The sequence below is a fragment of the Coloeus monedula genome, assembly GCF_965178545.1.
Source record: "Coloeus monedula genome assembly, chromosome: 2".
Taxonomy (NCBI): Eukaryota; Metazoa; Chordata; class Aves; order Passeriformes; family Corvidae; genus Coloeus; species Coloeus monedula.
The window spans coordinates 53,057,654-53,080,566 of record NC_138782.1 but is presented as its reverse complement, the minus strand read 5'-3'; the positions used below and the strand labels follow the sequence as shown (position 1 = coordinate 53,080,566).

At 38.7% G+C, this 22,913-nt stretch overlaps 1 protein-coding gene across 2 annotated transcripts in view; it reads left to right on the top strand.

The window, feature by feature from the left end:
• Positions 1-22,913, top strand: part of GRM1 (glutamate metabotropic receptor 1) — a gene marked incomplete at both ends in the record, with an annotated part of 188,683 nt that overhangs the window by 90,490 nt on the left and 75,280 nt on the right. The gene's annotated exons all lie outside the window — the stretch shown is intronic.

Below are 22,913 nucleotides of genomic sequence, written 5' to 3'. Positions count from 1 at the left end.
AAATATATGTGAGGCTTTTCCTCCAGCATCTCTCTCTATGCATGATTTCCTCTTTACGTGTTATTAATCTAATTATATTTGGTAACCTTGGGTCTACCAGTCCTGTTTTACTAACCTCTGTGATATGTAGGGTTGCAAAGCAAGATTCCTGGTGGTTAAAAATGACACTGTGAGTCAGTTAACACCCCTGTTTTTTAAAGGAAAGATCCAGGAAATTTTGTCTTTATATGTCTTTGTGATTATCTTGTTAATGAAACCCTGTTTATAAAAAATGGCAATATCTGAAAAATGTCAGTGACACTTGACTGTCTCAACACATTAGCACCATTTAAAAATCTTTACCTTGGCTTGATATGAACCTCATATTCACCTTAAAAACTTACAGATACTAGAAACAGGCCTTGTGTAGTTGTTCTCCTAATGGCTGACTGGCCTTCATTACCTTAGACTTGTGTAAGTTTTCTCTATGTTTTTTGGGGTTTTTTTTCAGAAATTACAGTTTTTCAGGCATGCTGTATTATCATCTTAGATACAGAGAGGGGTTTTTTCCTACAAAAGAAGTTCAAAGATGCATTTGTAGTTGATTTTTGAGTAGTGGCTGGTAAAGTAGTTCAGTTTAAATAAATTGTTATGCATTTTCATCATTCTCAGATTGGAAGTGGTTATTAAGTTTAACTGATGAATTATTTGCATGTTTCTGCAAATCTGCTTATAATATGAACATGTCAGAAAAGAGCGCTCATTTTGCTATATTTGCAATCAAACATATGAATAGATTCTGGAAAGTTCCTTTTCCTTCAGTAGGGCTTTGATACCCAGATTATAATATATACATTATTTTGGTAGACTTTAATCCAAGGAAGTACTGTATAACTGTACCCTCAAACTCTGCTGCTAGCATTTTTCAAAATTTTGGTTTTATTTTTTTTCATACAGCTAACAGAGATTTTAGTGAACTGCCATGTATATCAGCTATTTTCTGCTTGATCCTTGATGTGTCAGACAGGGATTTATCCTTGACTGTAAATTAGTGCAGTCTTGAAACTCACAGTGGTTCCCTGCACCATTCAGCAAAGTGATTACTACAGCTTTTCAGAAGAGTGTTCAGCATGAGATTGTATCTGGGAATAAATGAAGGAAGGGGAAAGAAAGAACACTAAAGCTCTCTCTAGCAAGATATCACACTTTTGCTTTCTGGGAAGTTAGTTCCGTTTAAAGATGAGTAAATGAATAATCATGTGGTGCCCCAGCATCTTGGATAAACTTGTGTGGGTGATCTATGTGTTTTAAATTCATTTCACTAAGCATATGTAACTGGTAACATGCATACATTCCGTATTTACTCCAGACTGTTTTAATGTTTCTTTCAGGAGTCTCTTCCTCTCAAGCATGCTTTCTATTTGATTTCACATTTCAGTGACTAGATTTAAGTACCAATGCAGTACCTTATAACATAATGTAATGTTTCTTAGGTCTGGGCAGGGCACAGTAGATCCTTATATATTGCAATTTTTTCTCTTCTCAGAGGGTGTATTTTATCTTCCTGTCCCTAGAATTCCCACTGAGAAAAGTTAAATAAACCAAGGTTTAAATTACCTAATTCTGGATTTAGTCTTTGTTCTTCAGATTAAAAGCACAAGGCTTTGCTTCCTTAACACAATAATTAGAAGTTTGGTTAGTCTTTTCAAACTCCTAACAGCCTCCATGAAAAAATTTTGGTTTTCTGATAGGAACACAGACACCTCTGAGACAGTGAATTCAGCACTGTCCCCTGAAAAGCAGCAGAAGTAAATTAGGCAGGCTCTTTCATGTACAAATAAGCTTTGAAAGATCCAGCTGAAAGAGAGAATGCAAATGATTAGGTTGGCTCACTCTAGAGGAATATAAAAACCTAGGATTAGAAGAAATATGCACATGTTTGAAAGATCTGGAAGTACAGCTATGGAGTAGCTCAAATGATGAATTCATGAAATTAAGTTAATTTGGTTTTGATCCACTACCTCACTTGTCTTTTTTTTTAGTTTGCTTCCTTTCATATGCTGTTACAACCTTCACTGGATGTCTCTAAGTGTCACAAACTGTCTTTGAATTTTATTTCATAAGGGAACAAAAATGCTGGAAGAGAGTTGCTTTCTCCTAATTTGTTGTATATGTCATATATCTTTAAATATAGCATCACTTCATGGATATTCTACCTGTTACTGCTGTCCTTTCACATCTAAAGCTTTTAAAATGGATTATGGCTTATTCTGTGAGTTTCCTCAGTCATGTATTTTAAGGTTATTAGTCCAGTACATACTCACTTATAGCTACATGCTGTCTTTCTAATCTTCAGTTACCTATGCTAAGATTTTAGTAACTCATCCTACAGGTCACATTCATAAAAGTGGGACACTTATTCCTGTAAGGTTATTCTGCTATTTTCAACCTTAGGGGATGGTATTTTTATCACTGATCTTTTATGAAGACTGGGTGGTTTTTTGACATTTAATCATCCTGACACTGCCCAATAAACCTTTATTCCTCTCTTTCCCTTTTTGTGTGTCTGGTTGCTATTTTTCATGATGCTGCAAGTAACACTGACCTGGATTCTTCTCTTGGCTTTTTAAGACAACACATTATTCTAACTTCAGATTTCATGCTGGTTTTATAACCTCAGTTTTATTCTTTTTTTACTTCAAGAACCGATGTAGTTCTTCAGGATGGCAATAGACATTTTCTCAAGATAATATCATTGTATCTCTCCTCTTCTACACATATTTGCCTCAGCACAGTATCCCCTAGGTAACCTAAGCTTATATTCTCCACAAAGGAAATTTTATGCACTTGGGGAAGAAAGGAGTTTTGAATGCTTGATCGGGCCCAAACAGCAGACTATCAGTAGCCATCGTAATCCAGCCCTGTGTCTCTTTAGTGTCTTCGAATACCAATTTCCTGCACTGTGCTACCCCTTGGCTCTGGGTTGTCCTGAGCAGAGACAGACTAGACAGCAGGTTAATGCTGAGTGCAGATGTATGCTGGGAGCTAATACCATCCTGGTGTATTGTTTCACCTTCATGTCAAGAAGCTTTTGGAACTCTAAAGTTAAAACAAGTCCAATTTTGTATTTAGATATAAGTCCTGATACAATTTCTTCTGGTACATGGTACTATAACTCTATTAGTTTCAGCTGCTTCTCATTGACTCTACTCTCAGCAAGGTGAGAAATCAGCTTACATGTTGGATACAAAGTTAAAATGGTTGCACAGATCATGGGAATTTTTCATCTCCCAGTATTTTTCAATGAGAACTGACTGTGTAATTATTGCAAGTTGTTTGAATCCAACTGGATTCACATTTCCACAGCTGCCTGATCCCTGTTGATTACATCACATCCATGAAGCTTGGTCAATGTACCCAATGGAGCTCTGTTGTACGTGGATGCTGGGGAGATTGTTGATGTGGTGGCAATTGTTTTACCTGCTGGGGATAAGGCATCTACTTGCAACCAAGGTCCAAGTGTCTCTGCAGCTATAGCTTTACACAAAATTATATGCTTATATTACATATTCAGCCCATGCTGGCAAGCCTCTTCCCTCCTGGTGTTTGGATGGGCCATATTAATAAGGACATTAGATAAGTATATTACTTAGCAAGCAAGCAGAGACATCACTGGGAAGCAGCAGAAACAGGTTCTTAAACCATCCCTCCCATTTTCATTGTTGCCTTAACACAGCTCATCTTCTTCTTCCCAAAGAATGGGAGTTGTTTACGCTTTCTCTTTGTGCCGGACTAGGGAAGAAATCAGGCTCAACTGGCAGCTGGCAACTAAAAGCCAGAAGATAATTGATGAAACTTTTCTTTGTCACCTCTTCTCTATCAGAGCTACTCTTCCCTATGAAATGTCACTGTATAAAGAGTATAAAGAGAGGGGGATCCAGATTTGCTCTTTTCTGACACTAACATGCTCAGAACTCATGGTTTCAATTTAATGGTTTTAGACCATACACTTTGTTATTTAACTCTCAAAGGGCCAGTACATAAATTCCTTAGTTTTCCTTTTCTTTTAGAAACCGAAGTTGATCTCACCCTAAATATTCCTTTACAGGGGTCATAAAAACCCCATTAGACCATTTTAGTAGTGCTCTACATATTCTCATTGGTCTTCTAAGAGCACTTCAGAATTTGTGCATTTTTCACCATTCTGCAATCCTCTAGTTCTTTATACAATTCTGCTTCCAGTTTGCTTTCAGGGTAAAGGAGTTTCTCTCTCCTCTTCTCTCCTCCCCTATCACTAACACATAGTCACAGAATATGCTGAGTTGGAAAGGACCCACAAGGCTCATCAAAGTCCAACTCCTGGCCCTGCACAGGACCATCCCCAAGAGTCACACCGTGCACCTGAGAGCATTGTCTGAACACTTCTTGAACTCTGTCAGGCTTGGAGCAGTGACCACTTCCCTGGGGAGTTTGTTCCAGTCCCCAAACACCCTCTAGGTGAAGAATCTTTTTCTAATATCCAACCTAAACCTCCCCTGACACAACTTCAGGCCATTCCCTCATGTCCTGTCACTGGTCACCAGAGTGAAGAGATCAGTGCCTGCCCCTCCTCTTCTGCTCATGAGGAAGTTGTAATTGCAATAAGGTCTCCCCTCAGTCTCCTTTTCTCCAGGCTGAACAGACCAAGTGACCTCAGCCACTTCTCATACAGCTTCACCTCCAAGCCCTTCATCATCCTTGTGGCCCTCCTTTGGACACTCTCTAATAGCTCTATGTCTTTCTTATATTGTGGTGCCAAAGGTGCCCCCAGGACTCGAGGCGAGGCCACACAAATCCAGAGTAGAGTGGGACAATCACCTTCCTTGCCTGGCTGGCCTGATGCTTTTTTTTTAATCAGAAAATCATTGTAATGGCTTCAAGCTTCCCATAAAATATGTTTCCAAGTTAATATAAGATGAACAAAGCACCGTTTCACAAGTCACTGTCCACTTGCATCCACTAAATGCCATTATGCATACAGTCTGTACCTCCAGGCTTCCAAAACTTTAAATATTCTAGAACTCCTGTCATACTATCATTGTATCATTTTATATTCAGAAACAGTTTTTTCTTTGATTTTCCTCCTAGTTGAGGAGGTCTGATCTTGATTTTTGAGTTAAACTAAATTTCAGCTACTGGTAGACAAATCTAGAGACAGTGCTCACACATTCATCAGAAGTAAGAATACATCTCTTCTAGACTTGCCTGTGAATAACCTTTATCTGTTTTAATGGCATTTTCCACCAGCCCATTCAGTTAAGGATGTCTGGAACTTGGCAGGTTAGGTGTTGAAATCCATAATCCAGTTCTGCCTATCAGGTGGTACACCAGGATAAGATCTAACAATTTCTAGGATATATCAGGCAAATGCAGATTTAATTCTTCCCATGAAAAAAATTGGAACAAATTTCTCCATGCAGCCTTATAGTAACACAAATAATAGTCCAACAATATAGTTTCTGAGACAGATTATTTTGTTACTGTTCCCATGTGCAATAACACACCTTTATTTCTGAGAATTCATCTTGTCTCTATCAGTATGTTTCCAGGTTCATGCTGTATTTTAAAATGGTATAATTGCAATTGGTAAAACCCTATTTTATTTTGTAGTTACACTTAACCAGTGACACCTTTGCTGTGAGCACAAATGTTATGTGATTATGTCTTGCTATTGCCAACTTTCTGTAAGTGAATATGTAAAACTTCTTTCACCTACCCTCTTCCTCTGCTAAAGCATAGGGACATTCTGATTTCGTAAGTGCTCTGTATTCAGCCTATTCTGTAAGCATCCTATCCTTCAGCAATTTTTCAAAGCACCTGAAAATGCCTAGGTCTCTGTACTGTTATCAAAATACTTAATAGGAACTTTATTAACCCTGTAAGCTTTGAAAGTCTCTGTCCAAGCTTGAATACCATTGTGCACTCTTCTTTCTAAGTGCTTGACAGCTACTAATAAAGACTGTCAAGCTTGGCATGAATTTTCCCACAGATTTTACCATCCCTCCCACTTTGCACACTCATTTGTCTTTTCATCTTTGAAGTCTAGAATAGCTAGGAATTGACTGTCTTCTTTAGGCCTTTTTTCAAACATTTCTGGAGCCTGAAGCTTTAAATTTGTTGTATAATTTGGGTCCTATTTCATAGTCCTGTCGAATGCACTTTTTAGTCTTTCATGATGTTCTGTTGCTGTACTCTCAAAAGTCAGAACATCATCTCTGTGCATTTCAATAGATTCAGCTCCTTCAAGAAATATGTAGCACTTAGTGAAAAATCTTAGGAATATATTTTAAGCCAAAGGACGCCTGTGAAACTAATACCTCCTGTACAGTGCATTGGAAGTGGCTTGCCTTGAATTCCTCTTATCTGGGGAGATTCGTAAAAGCGAAGCAGATATATATTTAAGTTAGTGAAAGATTAACGCATCACTTCATGGAACTTTTTTTCAATCTATTTAGTTCTCTTAGATCTAAACACAAACAATAATGCAGATTTTCTTTCAATGTTAGTGGTACATATTGAGAGGCCATTTCTAATACCTCTCATCACTTGTTAACTAAATGGTTCAGTTTCTGTTTCAAGCTTAGAGATCTGTAAATGATCAGGACCTATGGCCTGTGTACACATACCATTAAGGACAGCTGGTCTCCTACATTACCCTTTCTGGATTCTTTTGTGACATACAGCCTCTGCATCTCATGCTGGCTGCAGCACATTTTAAATTGAGTTTGGGCCAAAATATTTGTTCCCACTGATTTTAATTGAATTGTTTTAATTGTTGTTTTCAATTGAAATCTTCTACTTTAGCTTCCCATTATAAGGTCTCAATTGTGCTGAACTTTCCACTATGCATTTTTGTTTCTGATTCAGCTGTTTGGAGTGCCCCTTATATTCTGCTCTTACAAACTGACCCAAAGATTCTGTCCCATTACAAAGTCCATACAAGCACCTTCAAGATTACCTACCCAGACCTTGGGAACAAGTGCAAATTTAGAAAGCAGCAGGAAAAAGCCATATCAGATAACCAGCACATGTTCCAAAAGACACACTGACAAGGCACTGTAGATTAGGCCTATAGTGTATTTGAGTTTCACTGATTTAGCCTCCTGCTACACACACAACTGCCTAGCAGCCAACCCTGCAGAACTGAAAATGCCAGTGGTCAGTCATAGGAGGCCAGTGTAACCAGTGCCCTATATTTAGTGCTGCAATAACATCTTGGTAGCTATCACACCTGGCTGCTGCTTACTTGGTCACCTTGCCTGCCTCACAACAGAAGCCAGAACAGCCAGATGTACTCTGGTTTTGTTGTCATTCATAAAGGGACTGTGTTGTCCATAGGCAGGCATGCATGAGGGCACAAACTCTTAGCTAGAGATAAGGTAAACAAGAATGGACTTTATCTGGATAATCACTTTGCCCAAGATTGTCTCCCTTTGCACTACCTTCTGACCTTCTCTCGATTTCTCCTAATCTCTGAGTTGCACTGCCTAAATGCTGTGAAAAGGCCAAGTAGGTGACAGCCCCGCAAAACCCCGCACCTTGCTTTCCGTCTCTCTCAGGAAAGAGAAATAGACTGTGAGTGAGAAGGTCTGGGCTTCCTCCTGAATCCAGCACTACCCTAATGGGTTCTTTTCATCTCTGTGATCAAAGTTCTGAAGCGGAAATATTCAAAATCATTTTTTGAGGCCATTAACTCTAGCAATGACCTGGATCCACAAACCCCGTTTAAGGTAGTGATCTCCCAGTTCCCATGTGCAATACGTCTTCAACCAGGCATACCAAAAGTTCTAAGATACAAAAGTTCAGATCTTTTTCATCTTCCCCACCCCATTCCCCTATGAACCCAGACCTTTCTGTATTCATGGTGAGAGTTTAATGTATATTTTGAATTGACAGAGATGGGAACTGAGCTGGGTTGAAGTCTACAGCTTTGGCTGTCGCATGTTGTGTGTTGGAAATGCACTGCCAGAAATAATGTCCTGTAGTTCCTCTTTCCACTTCCCATATGAGAGCAAATCCATTTGAACACAGGAGAGGCATGGCAGCATGTGTGCTGGCACTCCTTCAGACATGGTGACTTTTCCTGCCAAGTCCAAGACAGGTACTGGGAAAGCTAACAGGAGCAGAGCTGAGTTGAGTGGTGAGGTCTCTGTGCAGCTGGGAAACACAGGGTCCGTAAGGAAAGAAATTACTATGGTAAATAGGTAACCAGTTTTTGATGTTTTTCATTAAGTACAGGTGCATAGGAATATGTATTCAAACATATATAACCATATAGAGAAATAGAAATATGAAAATTGTTAGGTTCTCTAAAGGCTGAAATGGATTTACAAAATTGGCTACTGAAAGCAAGCAATGCTTCTACAACTGTTGCATGCTCAGGATTCTCATCCCCTCAAATAGTAAGTAATATATGTCTGCCTGAAGATCAAATCAGGTAAGTATTAGAAGCACTGCTTCTGATTTGCATTACTTCAAATTATATACTGAAATTCCAAATATAGGTCTTTATTTTTTTCTTCTAGGAACTCACAGTATAAATTACAACTTTTTCAAAATTCATGTATGTAATGCATATCAATAAGGTGCTGTGCATAAAGAAGAATATGATTTTTTCAGCCTGGCTATTTGAGCATTCCTGTTTTCTGCCAAGTGGAAGGATATAACAGTAAGCCAAACAAGAACAATGGTGAAGAAAAGAAATTACAAATATATAAAAGGAGATAGCTGGTTTGTTAAGAGAAATCGGAGAGGCTTATACAATGAGAAAAAAAAAAATAGCAGGAAGGAAGTAAACTCATGAATAAAGATAGGAAATAATGAGTTTAAAATTACTAAACTAGATGCTGCTTAACTCTTTCTCAAGATAAATGAAGATGAGGCACACAGGCATCTAAAAAGTGTTGAACAACATTGCAAATACAGCTGCTGATATAAGAGAAAGAAAGCAAATATAGAAATGAACAAAGAACAAATAATGCCAAGGATGTAAACAGGCAGAAGAAAGATTCAAATTTATGTTTTGCATGTAAAGAAATTAGTCTAAAAGCATACTGAAGAAGATTGTTATATGTATAAAATTCTGGAAAGTGCATGTAAAAGGGGGGGGGGGGCGATGAAAAGAATTCTGGGTGTACTTCTATGTAGATGGGAAGTTTGAAACTAGAAGTAAATTTTCAGCATAAACTTTCCATCATGCAGCAGTAAGCAAGTCCCAGTAGTCTGAAGTGTAAATCCAATCACTAGTAATATTTCCATCTCCTTTTATTTTCTTCTGTCTTATTTTAGATATCAGATCTCAGATGCACTCTTGGTCCCAAAGACTTTTTGAATCAAGACAAAATAAATCCTTTGGTTTTTTTCAACTTCGGAAAAGAAATAATTTTACTCTTTATTATTTTTTTTAACTCTATCCCAAACATTCTTGGGATGTTGGAAGCTGTTTTCTTTCTGCAATACCAGGATAGCAGTGGCTGTTTCAGATGCATTCCCCAAAGGAGTAGACATTAAAGTGTTGAATAATTAGGGATTTAATATCTCACTAAGGAGTAGCTAGTGTCCTGTCTTTCTGGGCTACAAAATTCTCATGAGTCTGTAGGACCAGTCTAAGAACTCAAGAAGCTTTGTACTATAAAGATGTAAAGTTAAGATGGATTTTAAGTGACTTGATATTGCCAGTGCAGTACTGCGCAGCAGGTATATCTTGCATGAATATTTTCCAGTATTTTCCAGTATTTGTGAATAGTTTTTCTGAGAAATTAACTTGAACAAACTGTAGAATGAAACACGGTGGTTTCTCCTAGCCCTAGTGTCATGTGTGAACTTAGCTTACTAAATATGCTTCTCTGTCCTTGGAGGGGTGGGAAAGAGCAGCCTTTATTTTTTAAATTTAGGTTTTTTTCATTTTTGAATTCTTTTGTATTACTATTCAATTTTAGTTAGTGAAGGCATGCATCAACACAAAATCTTCATTTTCATTTAATATAAAGCAATTGCTTAACTCCTACAATTTCAAAGAAAGCCTCAATAAATGAAAAATGTAAGCAATGAAGGCTCTAAAAAGTCTCTCAAAATACTGTGTATTGTAATATGTCTTAATTTTTACACATCTTACAATTTTATAGCTTGTGATCATCAATTATTTGGTTTATTGGTAATGTAACAATCACAGGGACAACCTACTTGAAGAAGATGTGAACAGTCAACAATAAATGCTTTAACACTGCAACACTTCTGAGGATGAAGTATCTTGGTTTTGGGTACTGTGCTTTAGTTGGGGCACAGAAGAAATTACTGTTGTACGATAGGAAGTTTTCCTCACCTCTTTTTCTGAGGCAGTAAAAAGAGCTAATTTTTCTTGGTATTATTTCTTCTCTTTATAAATGAGAAAACAGAAAGTTCTTTGCAAAGCAGCTAATGACCAATGTGGGCTAATGTTAGTTGGTTTATGGTGATGAGTTGGTATGTGGTAAAGGTGGTGTCAGAGAGGAGAATGGAGCAGCAGTATCTATTTCCATTATTGTTGAATGGGCTCATTGGCTTTAAATGAGCTTCTGTTTCAATATAACAAAAAACTCCAGGCCTGGTTAATTAGACTTGTGATTTCATGAAAAAAAAAAAAAGAGGAAATTGAATCTGTCCCTATTGAGCTTCATGAGTTTTATTTTTATTTTCTTTTAAGAGAAAAAAGCTTTTTACAGAGAAGGTTGTCAAATGAATGCTGGTATAAGCTTCTCTAAGGATTTCCTGAATATAGCATTTTAAAAGGTTGTCTTGTTAAACCAATTCCCATCACACACTTCTCTGTCAAACCTGTCCTGAAAAATAATCCTTGCTATTTCTGGACATTGATTAGACAGGCACATAACAAAGTCATTCCTCTGCTTTCTTTGGATATTAGCAACACAGTCCTAAGCTGGAATTCATTGATGTCCACAGCTTTTGAGTCCTAATGCAAATACATCCCTGCCAAGGTAGTAAAAACTGACCAAATAGATATTACTTTCATTGTCTATTAGTTCAGTTATCTTTTCCCCCATAATTCTTTATTGCCTTCCTGTTTTCTTGGCTGGCAGAATTAAATGGCACACATATATATACCATATATAACAATTATATATGTACAAGACTAGAATATGACAGAATGTTATCTTTTTTTGGGAGTGATACTTTACTTCTATCATCAAGACATAGTTTCTGTTTCCCTTCTATTTTCTGTGCAAAAATATAGGTTGCAAGACATAACTGAATTCACAGTAAGAGTGTTACTGTGTTCTACCACATACATTTTAGTTCAAGCATCTCCGTGACAAATCCTGGCTTGAGTTCTAATTTTGCTAAACAGATGTATTTAATTTTTAAAAATTGTTTTTCAGAACACAGACGTGCATTTATATCTTATCGGTGTTTATGTGTGTTTTAGTACAATTAAACCCGATGCTGATGGAAATAAGTAACATTGTTGCAGTCATTTCATTTTTTGTACTGGGTCAAACTTCCAGGGATAGTTCTGTTCTTCCTCTGCCAAAACTATGTAGTTCCCACTAATACAATGCCAATCTTTCACAGCTAATTATTTTTAACTGATGCAGCATTCTTCTACTTAGTAGTATTTCGGTAGGGATTAAAATGTAGTTTTCAGTGTGCAGTCGCTGGCTGTGCATGCAGAGATACTGCCTCTCATGAACAAAATAGTGGCTGAGAAGTTTTATGTTCCTGTGTCACTTAGAGCAGTATCTAGAGGCTTTCATGGAATGAAATCCCAGTATCTAGACAGTGTGAAAGGGTGAAGGCTGTGTAGTGTAGAAAGGAAGAATAACTGGGGAGATAACAGACAAGCAGATGGGAAAGAGAAAAGAATGGGGTGGCAAAGGATTGCTTGGCCATAGTGGGGGTCACTGCCCAGGACAGAGTGCCTGGCCCTATATCACAACAAGGAAGACTTAGAGGGCAGGTATGACAAAGTGAAAATTGATTGGCAAATAGAGTTAATTCCCATTCATGTAAATTTCCTTTTAGCCTTTATCTGTGGTTGCTACATAGATGATACATAGGTTTCACATCTGCACAGCTCTCCCACCTCCTTCTTCTTCCCCCAATAACAACTGCAGAGGGAAGTTAACTGCAAATTTTTAAAAATATATGACTCTAGTTAATTAGTAAACAATTTTTGGTTTTAAATAATGTTTAATTTGGTGAATACTTATATTTTTACTCCATTTAAAATAAAAACATAACGTTATTTCATAAAGATCCTGTATCATTTTTTTTTCTGTTCTTTCCATCAGCATTGTTTCCTAAATATTGTCAAATGGACCATTAGGTTAAATATTTTTCCTTTCTTACAACTGGAAATAGGATTAATATGTATTGGATAGATTATGAACTGTTTATATATGAAATGACATTGACTGTCCTGTAGGAATTTACTACGTCTGCATTCTTTCCCAACAGTTGTGTCCTCTGCCTGCTATGGACTTTCTGAAAAGCACCATGATGTTAGTGACCTTGATACTATCCTCATATTCCTTCATTTCTCTAACTGACCAATGTTTACTAATCTTGAGCAATCTCATTTACTTCCTTTTGTATCCCTCAGATAAGTGGGTGTTACCAGACCATTGTTAGAGGATCCAGAATCAACTCCACGGTATTCATGAGGGATAAGTAATTTGCTCCATGTAGAACTGCTGGTCCCTCAAGGCTCAGGCTTCTATAGGACTGTCCTTTGTGTCCACTCCTCTTGACTGGGCACATTAAAATTCCCCATGCTTTAGTTCTCACTGGGATGGGAAAGAAGGAGTTTTAATGCATCAGAAATTGGGTAGAGAGGAAAGTATAGGACTAAGCACAGGTGCCCACCAGTAGAAGGTTAAAGGAAACTTGGAAAACTCAAACATTTGTCCTTTCTAAGATGGCGGGAAGCAGCTGAAAGCAGTCTGCCTGTTTGGCTTTTAATCACATCCCAGGTTTCTCCCAAGGTAGTACCAGCTGTGCAATCTTCCTTTACTTACAGCTCACAGGACATAATACAGTGTCTCGGTTTTGGAGACAAAACTTCAGGAGGAAAGGGCCTCCCCTTTTCCTCCACCAATGAGACAAGTGGGTCACAACAAGTGAGAGTGGAAAAAAACAGTTTATTAACACACAAACAAAACAGGGTAGAATGGAGAAAAAACCCCTCAAAATAAAACAAATTCCCAGAGAGGGAACAGACACCTGGGCTCAGACCAGCTGGGGCCACCCAGCAGGCTCCCCAGACCAGCAAGGAGGGAAGGGAGGCAGTGAGGCAAGGGGAAGGAAAGGGAAAAAAGAACAAGAAAAAAGCCAATAGAACCTTTTCCCAGCTAGCTGGAACCCAAAGGAAACCAAAAAGCAGCACAGCGCTCCCGGCGCGCTCCCTGCCGAGCCCTGCCCGGAGCCTGAAGCCCTTGGGCTGAACCGTTCAACCGCCCCCTCGGGCCCTGGCTGCGGCCCCGCCCCCGGGTCCGTCCTAAAGGCACAGCGTCCTTGGGCACTGAGCGGGTGGGTAAGGAATAAAGCGGCTTCATAACGTCAGCCCAGGACATATAGAAAATCTAGAGTGCTTTATCTGGCTCTCTCCACCTCCAACAATTTGTCTTCCTTTATCCCTTCTACTTTTTTGTGAGGAACAGTCCTGGTATTCAAAATTTCAAACTACTGTTCTTACATTTATCCCACAAGATTATTTTTATTGAAAAGGCTATTTTCCTTTTTCTCCCCACATTTTTCTGTTTGGGGTTTTGTTATTCTTGTTGTCGTTGTTGTTCTCTTTGGTTTTTTTCTTCTTTTCTTTTCTTTTCTTTTCTCTTTTCTTTTCTTTTTTCTTTTCTCTTGCATGTGACTTACCTTAAATTCTGTAGGTTTTGTTAGTATTTCAATGGATAAGAAAACATTTTTTATTTTGAATGCTTCCCCAGAAGTAACTGTTTTTTCTCTGATTTTCACATATAAACATGGATTTAAAACCCAGCTTTCAGAGCTTGTTGACAGAGGTAGAGTAGATTTTTGTGAGTGGTTTCTTTGAGATTTGCATATAATCCAGCCATAGAGTAAAAGGAAATAACATTACTGTGTACTTGTCACCTTCTCAGTGGTTTTGAATTTCCTTTTCTTTCTTACCTTCAGGAAATGGCAATGGTCCAGTTTGTTGTCATGAGGGTCGTTGTCTCTTCTGGCTGCACATGTTGCAAATTTGTGATGACTATAGCAGTTGAATTTGTGGGACAGAAACATTAAGAAGGCAGTGTTTCCTGTTGTAATGCTAGATTTAGTTTAACAAGCTGCAGCTTTCCCTGAGAGCTCAGCGGAGCTGCTTAGGGCAGTGCGACCATTTCGCCCTCCCGTAGTCCATTTTGGACTGCTCTGCAGTTTTGCTCCAAAAGCTATCAGCTCTACAACACAGTGATGACAAAAGAGGCAGAGAAGGGTCCCTCATTAGGCTTACGAAGATCTTTAATCTTGTCCCAGCGATCCCCAGAGGCAGAGACGCCTCGTGATCCGGGCACAGGGGGTCTTGTCAGGGGCTCAGGGGCGGTACATGGGTGGAGTTGGGGTACTGGAACCAATAGGGAGAGCCCAAGGGAGTGGCTAGGGCTAGGGATAAGGAAAAGCGGCGGGGAACAATATAGTATCAGAAAAGCAGTGGGTAAACAGATAACTACATCTCCCTCTTTCATATTAAATTGAAAAGGGAAGGGCATAATTTTTATACAACATAAAAAATGGTAAAACAATGCAAAACAGTTAAATTTAAAATGATGGGGCGGCTGGTTGGTGTTGACTTTGGAGATCGGTACTGGTTGAGTTCTCACACAGTAGCTGCTTTTGTAGCTTACCGCGTTCTTTCTTGTGCTCAGTCTGCTAGGATGGCATCTTTTTGGTTTGCTGTTTGTTTCACTTCTGGTCCATGCAGTGTGGCAAATGGGGGAGGCTATGCCACCGTTTCTATGCCGTGCAGCACACAGAGCTGCCGATACCCTCGGCAGGCCGGGGCTTTTCCCTGGCACAGCCGCCAGTCCCATGCTGATACTACTTGGGGCCGGGCTGGCCCCATGCCGTTTTCAGAGATTTTAAATCTATTTCACAGATTTTAAAAATCATCCAAAAAGCTGAAAACAGAAGGGATGCTTCTGTTGTGGCATCAGTCAGCTCTTCTACTGACACTCAGCCCACTGACCTAAACCCTTGGCTGAACTTGGCCATGGCACTTGGGTGTCCCTGGCTCACCTGGCCTGGGCACACTGGACTGAGCCCTGTCTGGCAAGGCCCTGTCCTGCCCTGCCCAGGGTTTCCCCTCAGTTCCTGGCTCCCCGGCCCTCAAGGAGTACCTGGCCCATGCAGCATCCTGACAGAAGGCTTTAGTTGATTCCATTTGGCTTTTACTCTTCCACCTTTCCCTGTCCATAAAGGCAGCATTTTTGCTCAAGACAAGTTTCTGCACATTGCCTTTCAGATTTTCTTTGCATATCCCAATACTGCATGAAGCAATCGACAGCATGTGTTTTCTGTTGGTCCATTCTTCTTCTCTGGCTAGATTCATGAAAGGAAAAGGAAAGAATTCTGTCTCACTGTATCATGTAGGAGGAAAGTCAAGTTAGCGTTTCACAGTTGTGCCTTTGTTTAAAAGCCAGACAAAATCAGGTTCTATTTTTAAAAAGCTTGCTTCAGTTTTCCATTAGTAAGTTGTAATATCATCACTAATTAATAGAATTTGATCCTAGGAACACTTTGATTGCTCTGAGGTCAATAGATTAATGAAATATAAAAGAAGTTTTGCCTTCCTAAATAAAAGTGTAAAACTTCATTTATAGTAGCAGATGTGTTGTCTCCCTAGTTACAGGACTCGTAGTTTCTCTAATGATCCCAAGAAAATGACAGGAATGAGACAAATCACTTAAAGGGAGATTGCATGGACCATATATCTTGCTAAACTGTAAGATCTCCAGGGGTCTCTTCCAACTTGAATTTTTCCGTGACTGCATAAACAAAGGGTACAAACATAGCTTCTACATCACAAGCAGAGGCTCCATATTTTTTTGGGACAGATGATCATTAAGACAAATTTCCATCAGGAAAATATCTGATATCAGATAAGATATTAATACATATTGCCTGGAAGAAATCTTCCAATTCACGTACAACTTGGGGCTTAGTAGGAAAAAAGATGCTTTCTCAATTTCCAGTACAGAATTAGCTAGGATAAATATTTGTTTTGTCCATTTTGAAATTAATCTGATTGTATTGTGCATTAATTTGGTGATTTGGTAAATGAGACATTTTGAAGAATGGAGGCCGTCTGAGTTGTGACTTTGATGCATTTTGGTATTTTATTTAGTCTAATGAAATGTCAGTAGTTTACTCAATGTCCATTTACTTAATTTCAGTTTGGCTTGTCCCTGTAAAAAGTATGTGGAGCTATTTTACCCCTGCAATTTTAAGCATGTTTCAAGTATCTATAAGAATACATCTAGTGTGAGCAAGATTTTGGCAAATCATTCTACTATTTCTAAATGTACATCTGTGCACAGTTTTTATTAATGTTTATAACCAATAAGTGAGTTTTATCTCTTTCTGTTCATAAAATCTTCAATATATATTTCTGATTAGCATAACTCAGTATGAAGCCTTTCTCTTTTAGTAAATCCTCACTTATGTTTACACTTGGATAAGTCTGCATATTAATAATTTTTTAAAAAGAAAAAGGCTTCAATAGCTGCTTTTTCCTATCCCTAGATAGTCAGGGGGGTAGGCAGGTATTGCTGCATGCAAATTCAGTATTTAAGTATGCATCTCACTATTGCTATTCCATGCCCCACATGCTACAAAATTAGGTTACTGTGGGATACAATATTGTAACATTGTTCTGCATGCTAGCAGCAGCCTGTGTGAACCTTTCCTTATGTCAGCGAGGATTTGCCATCCTTGCTTTCTCAGTGATGCAAGCATGACACCTGCAAGGAATAACACTTGAACAATCTGAATGATAAACTCATGATCTAATCTTTAAATAAGTACATTTAAACAAGATGGCACATTTCAGTGAGCAAGATATCTGATAATTTCCAGTTATATTCAGGACCTATTTGGTTTTAATATGGACTAGATACCTGAGACCTAAATGCCAAAAAGGCTGCTACTGTCCTACTCTAGTTCTGTTTGCTACAGCAGAAACTCTTAAGGTGTAGATGTTAGACAGGTGGTGTTGAACTAAATTTGGTTTAGACAAGAATAGGACTGTACTTAAATTTCTCATTTAATAAGTGTATAGCTGTAGGGATAAACATGACTTTAAGACATCAGTAATTGCAGAAGGGTAAATCAGTAATACTTTTATATATTTTTAAATGCTCTCTAGCATTTTGCTTCAGGTCAAGTATAACAGAATTGTCTGAACAAAGTGGTTTATAAAAAAAAATTCAAGGTATTACACCTGTGTAATGTTCAGCAATTGTTCATGAAAAGATTGGCTAATTTTCAGGTGAATTTGTTATTGGAATTATTCATTGGTTTCTTGGTTTCATAGCAGTTCATGAGCTTTTCTTTACTGACACAATACAATGCTGTGCTAGTAGGTTACTGAAATTTAACAATTTTATTTATTCTGTGAAAGCCTTCAAGTATTACTTGATTCTCTCCCTGGAATAGTTTAGGTGCTTAGGAGACTCATTAGCATAATATGAATTTGATATTTCCTATATCAATATGTTATTTCAAATGAATGACTCATAAATATTTGAGAGGAAATTATATTATTCATAAACATTCATAGTAATCTGAATGTTCAATTATCCACAGAAAGTGAAAAAGAGAACGGCAAATAAGGACAAATTTAAAATTGTTTTGGTGGAAGCAGTTGTTTAGGGAAATATTCTTCTAATATATGATAACTTTGATTAATATCTCAATGATTTTTGTGATTTTATCATGGGTTCAATCATACTTCATTTTTGTTCTTCATTTTATTCTATCTGATTTTCAAAGCCCATGTTAGTGTGCATTGGTATGGAATGGATAATGCACTCTTACCTGCAGCTGCCACTTCCTCTGCAGACACAGCTTCATTAAAGGGCTAGCAAAGCAAAAAGCAGTTCCTAAACAAATATGTGTGTAAAGGTTCAGTTTTCAAGCATGAGTGTGGAAAAGGCATTCCAGAAACCTTGTGCGGGTATGAAAAATAGTCTATATGCAAACCACGAATGGCAAGCTAATGCAAGATGTGGGATGTCCTCTTTAGGTCTTCATATTTGAAATTTGATTTATATTGAGAAAAGGCCTATAAATGCTGTGCATTTCTCTTAACTCGTGTAATATGAGATGGTTACAGTAAGGGATGGCTTGAGGGAATCACCTAAAAATGTAAACCCTAAAGGGAAATTTTGGATTATCCTGTGAAAATAAGGAAATATCTTGGAGAAATCTAAAGGCTGCAATTCATTCTGGTTTTGAAAGCACAGTTTGTATGGAAATGGAAACGGGATTCTAAGATGTTTTTCTGTTTTCCTGTTCCTCAGCAGGACCTCAACAAACAATGCAAGGAGGGAAGAAAGGAACTACGCTTCCACTTTTTCTGCTTGTGGTTAGGGAAGACATCTATGAATTAATCTTTTCATAAGTGCAAAAAATTCATATCCAAGCATCCAGAAAGATCTGCTGGAGTGGCATGGAGCAAAGAGGAATGTGTGTTTACCTCATCTCTCTCCTGTATTTATATATATATATATATATATATATACCTTTCCATGTATTTCCATACTGTTTCCCCTCCATATATTATCTGTCTTTCCAGTCCTTCAGGTCTGACTCGAAGATTGTAGTTGGCCAGAGCAGAGATAGGAAGGATTCTATTCCCCTTCATGCCTTTACATGCTTGCACAGAAAAGACCTCAGTCTCTAGCAGGAATATTCCTTCCTAATTATCCTTCCTGAAAAGGGATTACAGTTGGGCTCTTCATAGCAGGAATGACCATATCCTTACTATCCATACTCATTCTTCAATGAAGTCTTCTTGCACGTATTTCAAAGCAAAGCAGCAGCAAGGGGATGCAAAAAATCCCCTGGAACTGGTACAGAGATGCAAGGCTAAACCTTTCTATTTTCAAATTTATGTGTATTAATAAGATGTTAAAAATCTTGGATTTGACTCCATGTGACTGAAGTTGTGTCAGGGGAGGTTTAGGTTGGATATCAGAAAAAGATTCTTCACCCAGAGGGTTGTTGAGCACTGGAACAGGCTCCCCAGGGAACTGGTCACAGCACCAAGCCTGACAGAGTTAAAAAAGCATTTGGACAATGCTCTCAGGCATACGGTGTGACTCTTGGGGTGTCCTGTGCAGGGCCAGGAGTTGGACTTTGATGATCCTTGTGGGTCCCTTCCAATTCATCTGATTCTGTGATTCTGTATTTCCATGATATTGGAGCTCAGAAGCACCTTACATGAGGCACAATGCTAAGATTAAAGTTTCCTATTTGTGTGTGTTTGTTCAAAATTAGATACTCTTCTCTATACACATGCTTCCATTTGGAAAAGATACTGTGCTTTCATCATGATGCCTTGCGTTATGAATTTCAAACATGCAGTGCAAGGATTTAATCCACTTGTCAGTCTGTGGTGAAAGCATGTGTGTATCCCTTTTGAAAAATCAGCCATTGCTTTAGAGAATATGTGTATGGTTGCTGATTTTCCAAGATATGCAGCACTGTACACCCTTGAGAATGGTAAAAACTTTCCTGCATAAAAGCAGGAACTACATTTAAAAATGCCAAACGTATCAAGAATTTTGACAGTAAAGACTCTCCAAGATACTGCCTGCATGATAAATTACATTATGCAAATTGCATGCAAATATATGCACCACATATGATAATTAAAACCTTTGTAAATACATATTTGCAAAATACAATCCATCATGGTCCACAAGGTTATAATCTACATTTTTAAATGAACAGTGCAAAAACTTTGAACATTCACACAGAAGTGAATGATAATAATTTGAAACATAGTGAACTATCATTTATCAACTTTAGGTTCTTTACAGAGTGTCATCCATTCAAAAAAAATCCCTGATTGACTAAATAAAAATTTCAAGCCCTTACCAACATTTTTTGTTTGTGTGAAATATGATAACTAATGTGCTACTGTGACTGAGAGTTTTCAGTAATCATGAATGGGAAGCAAAAGATGTTGTATGCAATGTCATGAAGAAGAACCTGACAAGAACAGAAATTTTACCAAGAAATGTGACAAATCACTTGCAGGAAGTGGCCTTGGGAATTATTTTTAAACATCATTATGTCAACTTCTCTCAGGAAATAGCACCTCCTGTAGGACATTAGAGTTGAAACCATAATGGGTACAGAGCTGTCTCAAATGGAGCAGGGTTAACTGGTAAATCATACCAGTCTCTTCCTCAGTCACACTGATCCTCTCGAGAGATAACCATCCCAGGTTTGACACGCTCTTCAGTCTATAGTCCATGGGCGGTTTACAGCCCACAGTGCCATAGTAGCGCTGTGTGAGTTCTCAGTCTAAAATCTGCACAGTCTGGCACCAAATGCTCCTCTTGTACCTTCTCTTGCGTGTGTGTGAGATCATCAGAGCAGCAGTCTTCTTTTTAATTTCTAAAGCTTTCCCAGAAGGACCTTCAGTTGTTTTCTCTCATGCTTCCAGTGTCCAGAACTGATATTCCCATGCTTTCACCTCATTTTAGTCAAGACTGACCTATGGAGGTGAGCAAACTGGAGAAATCTAAAGGCTGGAATTCGGGGTACATTTGATCCCAGCACAGTTTGTGGGAAAAGGAAACAGATAGGAATCCCACAGTACCTTGTGATGCTGGTTGAAAAAGACCGGGAGCTCGGGAAGGTGATAACTCCTGCCTACCTCCATCCATACATGTAGGAGCCAAACTACTGGCCTCAACTGAGGCCTGTATTGAAGGAGGTGATTTTTCAACTCTATTCGCTTTTGTGAGACCCCACCTGGAGTACTGAGTCCAGCTCCGGGTACCCAACATAAGAAGGGCTTGGACCTGTTGGAGCAAGTTCAGAAGAGGCCACCAAGATGATCAGAGGGATGGAGAACCTCTCCTGTGAAGACAGGCTGAGAGAGTCTGGGTTATTAAACCTGGAGAAGTGAAGACTTCAGAGGCTACAGCACCTTTCAGTACCTAAAGGGGGCCTACAAGACAATGTAGAGGAAATTTTTACAAGGGCATGCAGTGATAGAACAGGGAGAAATGGTTTTAAACTTAAAAAGGATAGGTTTAGATTAGATATTAGGAAGAAATTATTTTTTGTGAAAGTGGTGAGACACTGAAGCAGGTTTCCCAGAGACCCTGGGAATGCCCCCTCCCTGGAAGTGTTCCAGGCCAGGGTGGGTGGGGCTTTGAGCAACCTAGTCTAGCAAAGTGTGTCCCCATGGCACGGGAATTGCAACTAATTGACTTCTAAGGTCCCTTCCAACCCAAGCCATTCTATGATTGTATGTTATCACCTATTTGTTTTCCTTTCAGCTGAGAAAATTTAGTGAACTTGATTCTTCTGGTTTTGAGGAGATCAGTCAGTTCTCAGCAGGCCTCAGGTTACAGAATGACAGTACACAGCCGTTCAGCCTGCTCCTGCCAGCAGTGACATACAGGCTTATCTGTAGCTGTGGGATTATTCTCCTAATATTGCTAGGATTTATAACACAGGTAAAAGTAAAACTACCCTTTTTAAAAATTCCTTGTTGGCAACTGAGGAAAGCTCTCCCACCCTTCGATGCAAGTGTGTAATACTAATGAATTAGCTAAATGACTAAGTGCAAAAATGGCCCTTTGTTTATCATGTTTGCAACAATACTCACTAGGAATAATGATCAGCTCTCTTTAGCTGACATTGCTGACTGCTGGGATTGACTGAAAATGCATATACCTAAGGAGGAAAGTCACTTCATGAGTTGCTGACTTATGAGTGTTGGACAGTCTCAATTTTCTTTACGTGGCATCTTCTGTTTAAGGCATGTATTACACAGACACTGAATATCTTTGGTAGTGTTCCTTATTGCCAGAGAACAGGCCCACCCTCCTTCACAATAAGGTAATCGTATTTTTTCTTCACATCAGGTGTGTGAAATAAAGAATTTTTTTAAAAATCTACTCCCAGAAGAAGGCAACTGAGCAGTCAGCTACGGAGCTGTTCATGAGTAACTCTGGGCCTGATTCTGCCACCTGTGATCATAGCATGTGGCAACACTGATTTTTTTTCTCTTTTTTTGGCCTATGAAATTATTCCACTTGCCACAGTGGTACTTTTTGGGTTAGTCTTATGCTGAGCTCTGAGTTCCCATCCATTCTGCCAGTAAAAAAGTGCAGCTGTATGACTCTTGCATGCAGACAGGAGAATCTGTGCTGGTTTTTCCAGTGGGGTGCTGTCAGAAAAAACTTCTATAAAATGAGAAAGTGAAATTTGCAGGCTTCCATGTCTGACCAGCTCTGGAAATCCAGAGCACTGGCATTTTCCAGAATCAAATAACAAATTATTTAAATGCCACTTACCACTATTTTGGATTTTGTGGCATTTTGAAATGCCTCTACATAAACAGTGTCTGAGCCTCTAAAAAATCAGTGTCTGACTACTACACAGAAAGTCAGTTTTGCAAAAAGTACCTTCCAATTACATAGTCCAGCCTTTAAAAAAGTATATGTATATAATCCTTATATAATAATTGTCTTTAAAAATACAGATATTGACACATAAAAATGTCATGGCACTTTACTGAATGTTGAATTCTCTGAGTGGTGCTGTCCTCATACGTAAATGCATTAGAAGTTTGACACAACAGCAGGCCAGCTGGGAGCCTTGGGAGGTGGCAAGAAGAAATTCAGCAGTGGGGT